A 7,108-nucleotide genomic window follows, 5' to 3' on the forward strand; every position below is an offset into this window, starting at 1 on the left:
GCACAACTGCGCATGCTAAAGGAGATCAAACCCGCCGTGGTTGCTTATTGGATATATATAGTGTTGGGCAGTTAAGCATGAGGCAGCGGGATCCAATCCCGGCCATGGCGGCCGCTTTTCGATAGGCGCGAAATGCGAAAACACCCGATTTAGGTGCACGTTATAAAGAGCCCCAGGTGGTTCGAATTATTCCGGAGTCCTCCACTACGGTGTGCCTCATAATCAAATCGTGGTTTTGGCACGTAAAATCCCATAATTTAATTTTTTTAGACAATATTTGCTTCTGAGTATCACTAGATATAAAAGCAGGACAAATATATGCCCCGACAATGTCGAATGAAGACGCGTAACATTTTTTTTCTGGGGAGCTTTCAGTTTCCTTTGAAGACCGCAGGCTGTCACGCGGTCAAGGCGCCCGTGTACATATATACGGGGTGCCAACCATGTGACCTCATCCTGCAGATCTAGAAGCGCGCGCTCCGGTTTACACAAGTGGCCTCCTTTCCATCTCTTGCTTGGCTGGAACTCTGTAGCCACCGCAGCCGGTGGCTACAGAGTTCTGTTCCCAAGCGTCGTTGCGGGCTGGGCTTTCGCCCGCATATATATGGCAAGCGTGGGATGCAAAAACGCTCGTGTGCTTGAATCGAATTGAACTCTGTTCTTTTACGTGCCAAAATCACGATCTCATTATTAGGCACGCCGTAGTGGGGGAATCCGGATTAATTTCGACCACCCACTTTGGAATCTCTAACGGGCCCCCAGTGCACGGGACGTGGACGTTCTTGCATTTCGCCCCCTTGGAAATGCGGCCTCCGCGGCCGGAATTCGATCCCGCGACCTCGTGCTTAGCAACGCAACACCACAGCCGCTAAGCCACCGCGGCGGGTTCGTTGGCTTTAGAGTTCGGAGCACGTCAAAGAACCCTGTGCGATAAGACTGCGATTGGTGACGGTGAGAGGGCAGAGACGAAGCAGGTAAATTTTTGGCTGCTTCTCGCTACCCGAATCCCACCGTTGTAGAGGGCCACGCCATAGTCGGCGTTATCATCATATACTCATGCAAAAAAAAAATAATAATAAATAAAAGGGAACAGGGTCAAACATAGTCAGAGCGGTTTCTTTTCTCCTATGTTTTCAAGCAAGCGTGGTTCTTCAAACTTACTGTTATTCAAACTTACTGGAGTAATCGTCCACTGTTATTATTCTTTTTTCAAACCATCGGATGTTTGAAGAGTTCCTTAAACCCGGTGTGCCTATACATAGGGCTCCGACTCTTTTATTCCTTCTGACGGAATGACGTCATTGTGCGCCGGGTCTCTTTCCTCTTCCCACCCGCACGCGAGCGAATCTCCCCTGTTTGATCACTACCCGTATCGTGACATTCCATTGAACCAGGCCGACGGGGGAAATCTGTTGTTAGGCCGCTTGCTTATATCTACGCGTATCGAGTGCGTGTCCACTTTTATAGCGCCGGCGCTACTCGAATCCGTCCGTGATTGATGGAGCGCCTATTGACGGCGTAGCCTGCTTTGTCGATTATGTGGCCGTTCCGCCTCGTATATTATATGCACTTTCCATGCACTTTATATGCTCTTATTCATTCACCCACCCCCACTCTCTCCCCACCCATGGACAGATGCGAATGATACGGTACCGAGTTGCCGTGCCGCGCTGTTCTTAGGTGCCGCAATGATTCGACCGTCTGTCCTTCCGTCGTAGATCCCGTTGCACCAGTGTGGATCTTCCTTGTTTTATTCGCGGCTGTGACCGGTGCTTCGACGACCAACTGCCAAATGCTTGCTGCTAGACAAACTTGCCCAGTCAGCAGTCCCTTTGAAAGCATCTTACCGGCTTCTCGTGCTATCTTTCATTTCTCCTCTTGGTAATACAAATTCACACAGGCCCATTGGTCTTAAGAGGAAGCTTTAGCTCGAGCGCTGCTATGCAAGTACACGGAAATAAAACAAATCGCTTTTCTCGGCAACCACTGCGCCTATTTTGATGAAGCTTGTTTCATTTAAAAGAAAGAGTTCAAATGCAGTGTCTGCAGAAAGAAATTGCTTATTTAGGCCGTCTATTATTTTTTAGAAACATTGTTGAGTATTGCAAAAGTTTACACTATTAAGTTTAGAGCTCTGTAACTACGCATTAAAAACGATATCACAATTCTCTAAACTGTACCTAATAATAAATCGAAAGTGAACGTAATTGATATAATTTGCAGGGCTATAGAATATACCACTACTATCTGAGTAGGGCTTTTGATGTACCCTCGAGAACATTGTAACAAATCCACGTGAGCTTTGAATTCATAAATAAAAATTTTTGTGCTTTAGGTGCTATAAAGTATGAAGTTTACAGAACCGCCATATCGGTTTTCGACGCAGGGGTACAGATTTGTAACTTCGTTCTTTATTTTTTTTTTAACTTACTAATATTCGGGAAATAAAGAAAAAAATAAATTCGTAGTCCTTAATCAAGATCCTGCTTCCTTCAGCCACTAGAATTTAACTTTTTCTCACAAATTCAGCGAATTTAATTGAACTCGGTCCAGTGTTTGTATCATTAATGCGGTGGCATCGGCCCCAATGTAAAGCGCCTGAAAGCAACCGAGACGCCGTAGTGGGGAGTGATTGAAATGCGGCCGCCACGTCAGGGTAAGTTATGGCCCTTCGAGTAGACTAGTTCATGGACTAAAATTGTGCTATCTGCCACAGGCAACCTTTAAAGATTTTTGAATGTGTTCGCTGAAGCACCCTGTATATTCGCGCCCTGTCTCAAACAAACAATTTGTTCAAGTTATCGCGTGTGTTGTACCTTCCGTTTGCCCTTGGTCTTTTCAAGCCAAGCTTGTATACGCTAGCCTGCGCCGGCAATGTAACGCAGAAACTATCATCATCAGAAATGGCTCGAGCGTCATCGTCTTCTTCCACAGCAGGCACGTTGGCGCCGTTCGGCGGACGTTCGGCGAACGCGCTCGTGCCATTGCTCCCGCGTTCGTCGTCGTCATCTTCTTCCACAGGTGGTTCTGTTGCCGCTCATATCATTCCAGCGTAGATTTTCACTTCTGTAGTCTTAATGGGAAGGCCGCGTTTGCCATTCATTGTGAACGTAACAACTACTATAAGACGTACAGTCTGTTTCACACTTAGGGGAAATCTCGGAGCGCATTGCATCGCGATGCGGCGAGCGCTGGAGTTAGGTGCCGGAAGCAGCTCGCGCAGGCGCAGATGCTCGAGGCGCGTTATCTTGAACCGCGTCGACTGCTCGCCGCCAACCGCGTCGACAGCTCGACGCAAGATAACGCGCCTCGCGCGTCTGCGCCTGCGCGAGCTGCTTCCGGCACCTAACTCCAGCGCTCGCCGCATCGCGATGCAATGCGCTCCGAGATTTCCCCTAAGTGTGAAACAGACTGTACGTGTGTAGATCTGACATTTGCAAACGACATGTGTGACATCCAGATGACCGAACCCCTTGGAGTATACCGCAGCGATCACAAGGCTACTCTGCTCAATTTCACAAAATTGACCGGTGAAGTTTCCGATGTTCAATAAACATGTGGTTTCACTGCCAACTTGTCTTCATTAAGGTTGCCATTATCAACACAATGTGCATCTCGTTAATCACAAGGGAACACTCCAGTAAACATAATGTTGATTGCAAAGGGGATGGTTAAGTATACAAAGGGACATGCTTCGCTTATCATCAATCTTCACGTAGTCGAAGGGCTAACAATTTCTTTTTTTACTTGCAGCAGAGGAGGCGCTCTATTGTTTCGTCACACTCGCAAGAATTGCACGCGGCGCTGTTGGCCGTTCCGATGATGATGATGATGACGGTGAAAACGTTTATTGAGGGAATAAGATCGTCTTGGAGATCTTGTGGGTGAGGCCCCAGGTCCCGTGTTCCACCGAGACAACCAACTTAATGAAATAGACGATTCTTTAGCGCGAGCTTCTTTAAAGGGTCTGGCGATATCTGTGCTGCCGGCAACTGCGTGTATCACTGCAGCCAGATATAGGCAGTTTTCTTAGACTGAAGACAAGAAAACCGCGCATTAGCAAAATCAACAGACTTTATACATCTAAATTATTCTTGGAATCGACAGTGGTGTCCTAACCGGCAATTCGAAGTAACATTTACAAGACTGCGTTGCCGTATTCCACAGCTAAATTTTTACTTGCACAGATGTGGTCTGGCGACATCCCCATTATGCTACCATTGCAATGAACCAGAATCTATCGATCACTTTTTATTATCATGTCGGCGGTTTTCTAATCATCGACAACGATGTTTGAAAATCCCACTTCGTAATCTAGGACTGCCGTTAAGCAGTTCAGTTGTACTCTCACTTGGAGCCACGGTGTTATGATATAGCCGCGGGAATGTTTGCCGAGCCATTTATAATTTTCTGTGTGGCACAAAAAGATTGCCTTATAATTATTTTCCCAATTTTACAAGATTGATTTATTTATCCTTCAATAAATTATAGATTTAGCAAATTCAAAAAGTAAAGTCACAAAACCGCAATTATTTTATTATTATTATTATTATTATTATTATTATTATTATTATTATTATTATTATTATTATTATTATTATTATTCAAAATCTACGTATATTCTTTGCTCTATTTAATGTATTATTAAATTCATATTACTATTCCTATTCAGGCAAGGCTGACTAACTTAGTATAGACTACTTAATTCTTTTATTATTGCTTTATTTCTCATTTTCAATTAGTCATTTATTTTCATTTTTATTACTTACGTATTTCAAATTAATTCATTTTAAATTTATATCATAATACCACCCGGTTCGTGGCCTATGGGGCCCCCTCAGTGGGTTGGGCCAAGTGTTGAGGCATCATCATCATCATCATCATCATCATCATCATCATCATCATCATCATCATCATCCCGTGTTCCACTGAACTCGGCTGCCCGCCGGACTTGGTGCAGAAGCGTCATCTGCACCTCTGGGTTCAAGCTGGCGAGCTGTACCTCCCATTGCTCCGTACTGGGGGTTAATGGTTTACCTAGCCTTTTGGGTTTCCTCTCGCATCCCCACGAAATGTAGTAGAGTGTGGGCCTGCCTCTGCATCACGGACGCGAGTTTTGGTATAGCGTCGGATGTAGCTCGTTTAGCTTTAGCAAATGCAGATAAACGTCCACCTGCATCTTTCTGAGATTGATAGCCTCTTCCCCCGAGAGGGACTTGTTGAGGAATGAATGAACGTTCGTAAATACGACGTCCGACCACATGCGACGCCATAAAGCTGTTCCGCGACGAAGGAGTCAGGGCGGCAGGCGAAGTCGTAAGCATTTAACGAAGCATTTAATGACAGATGTGAATCCCGTGGACGACGGTGGGATGTCATACGGAAAATTTTGGAGTCTGTTAAATCTCTGAAAGACGACCGCAACATGTGAGATGCCAGAAGGATTAAAATAGCAGTTTTCGTGCGGCCCTTCGACAGTGACGTCCAGCAGCTTGCAGTCTTACACAAACGCTGCGATGTGCGCAGCGGACGCGTTGTTGGCCATCTAATGAGGATGTCGTCCATTTATGCGGTGCGACGGGCAGCCTAGATCGCTGTGGAAAAGTGTTTGCTCAACTCTCTGAGCAATGTAGCGGTGAGCTACGTGTTGACGGCGATTGGCCTTGAGATTCTTACTTTTCTGCTTTTCTTTTTTTCATAGCCATAGAAAGAGAGAGGGGGTGGAAGGAAAGACAGGGACTTTAGCTAGTCTTTGCCCAGTCGGTTACTTCGCAATTAGGGATTTTAAAAAATGATGAGACAAAGGTAGTGTGTCTATAGTCGGGTACGCTACCGTTCGTTGCCTTCAAGCATCGTAAACGCGTTGTCTTACGGGGACGTGTATATAACGCTCAAAAACTTATAAAAGATTTTGTGCTTACCGCTGCTTTGTTCTTGCTCAAATTTCTGAAAAATATTGCATTTTATTGTCTAGATCGTTTCAATGTAACACTTGGCACAGTTACTTGCCTGGTTTTTAAGAGAAATAAATGCGAAGTTGCATTCGGCTGTGGGTAAGCTTAGCTGATGCGAAGACGGCGCCACCATAAACTTGTGTTGCTACCTGTCGGCAGCTGCGGAAAACAGCTTTCTGATAGGGTTGCGGCGTGTTGCAGAGGAGCGGGTAACGCACAGCAACCCTCCAGGAACGTCTGCTTTCCTCTACTTTCCACCAACCTCTGTAATGTCTTTTGGGCCCTGAGAGTATTAAATAAATGAATAAATAAATATCACTCAATCAATCAATCTTTACGGACATTTGATTGGGAGCTCGCCAATCAGCTCAATCAGCTACGCACGTCTACTTACCTGCTCTGCGCTGTTGCGGCACCTACCGGCTCTGAATCTTTCCATGTTTTTCTAAAATGCACATTGAAAGCGTCACCACTCATATTAAAGTGGCATTGTATTTTTTCACCTCGCACATTTTTTCTGGCACTTAAAATCTTATGCTCCATTCGCTTATTTAGCATTGAACTCGCAAAGTGATTACGCGTTTCGCATTCTCACCGATTTACTGAGTCGCAGTCCAATTCAGCCCAGTGGAGACTTGTGCAACGAACTCTGCTGCTTGGCCTTGTTACTGCTGCGGAGCGCACTCTAATTTCATAAAGCGTAGAAGTTCGGTCTTATCAGTGCCAAGGAGGACGCACAATGATATCTACGTCCCGGCGGATTCGCTTCACGCGTTGCGGGAGGGAACTTTAGTTTTCTGCGACAAATTGAATAAACTTTATCAGTCGCCAGTGCCGCTGAGCCTAATTTAATTGATACCGCTTTTGTATTCCTCATTCAGTCGGCGCGTGCTTTCTTGCCCAACCTTAGTATTGCAATGAAAGATAAAAATAAAAAAGACGGGTACAACGCCATTGATTCTACAGCGAGGCAAGCTTTTGTGTGCGTCTTTTCCCGCACCTGGTGCGCAAATCTGCAACCGGATTAGTTTTTCATTCGGGGCCGCCTGTTTTCGTTTTCTTCCATCTATTTTATCTACTGCCTCAAAGCGTAGAGTACGAGGAACTCGCGCTGAAACTTTGCGGGCCAACAGTTGTTTCATAATACACAGTGT

This window comes from Dermacentor silvarum, chromosome 11 (assembly GCF_013339745.2).
Source record: "Dermacentor silvarum isolate Dsil-2018 chromosome 11, BIME_Dsil_1.4, whole genome shotgun sequence".
Taxonomy (NCBI): Eukaryota; Metazoa; Arthropoda; class Arachnida; order Ixodida; family Ixodidae; genus Dermacentor; species Dermacentor silvarum.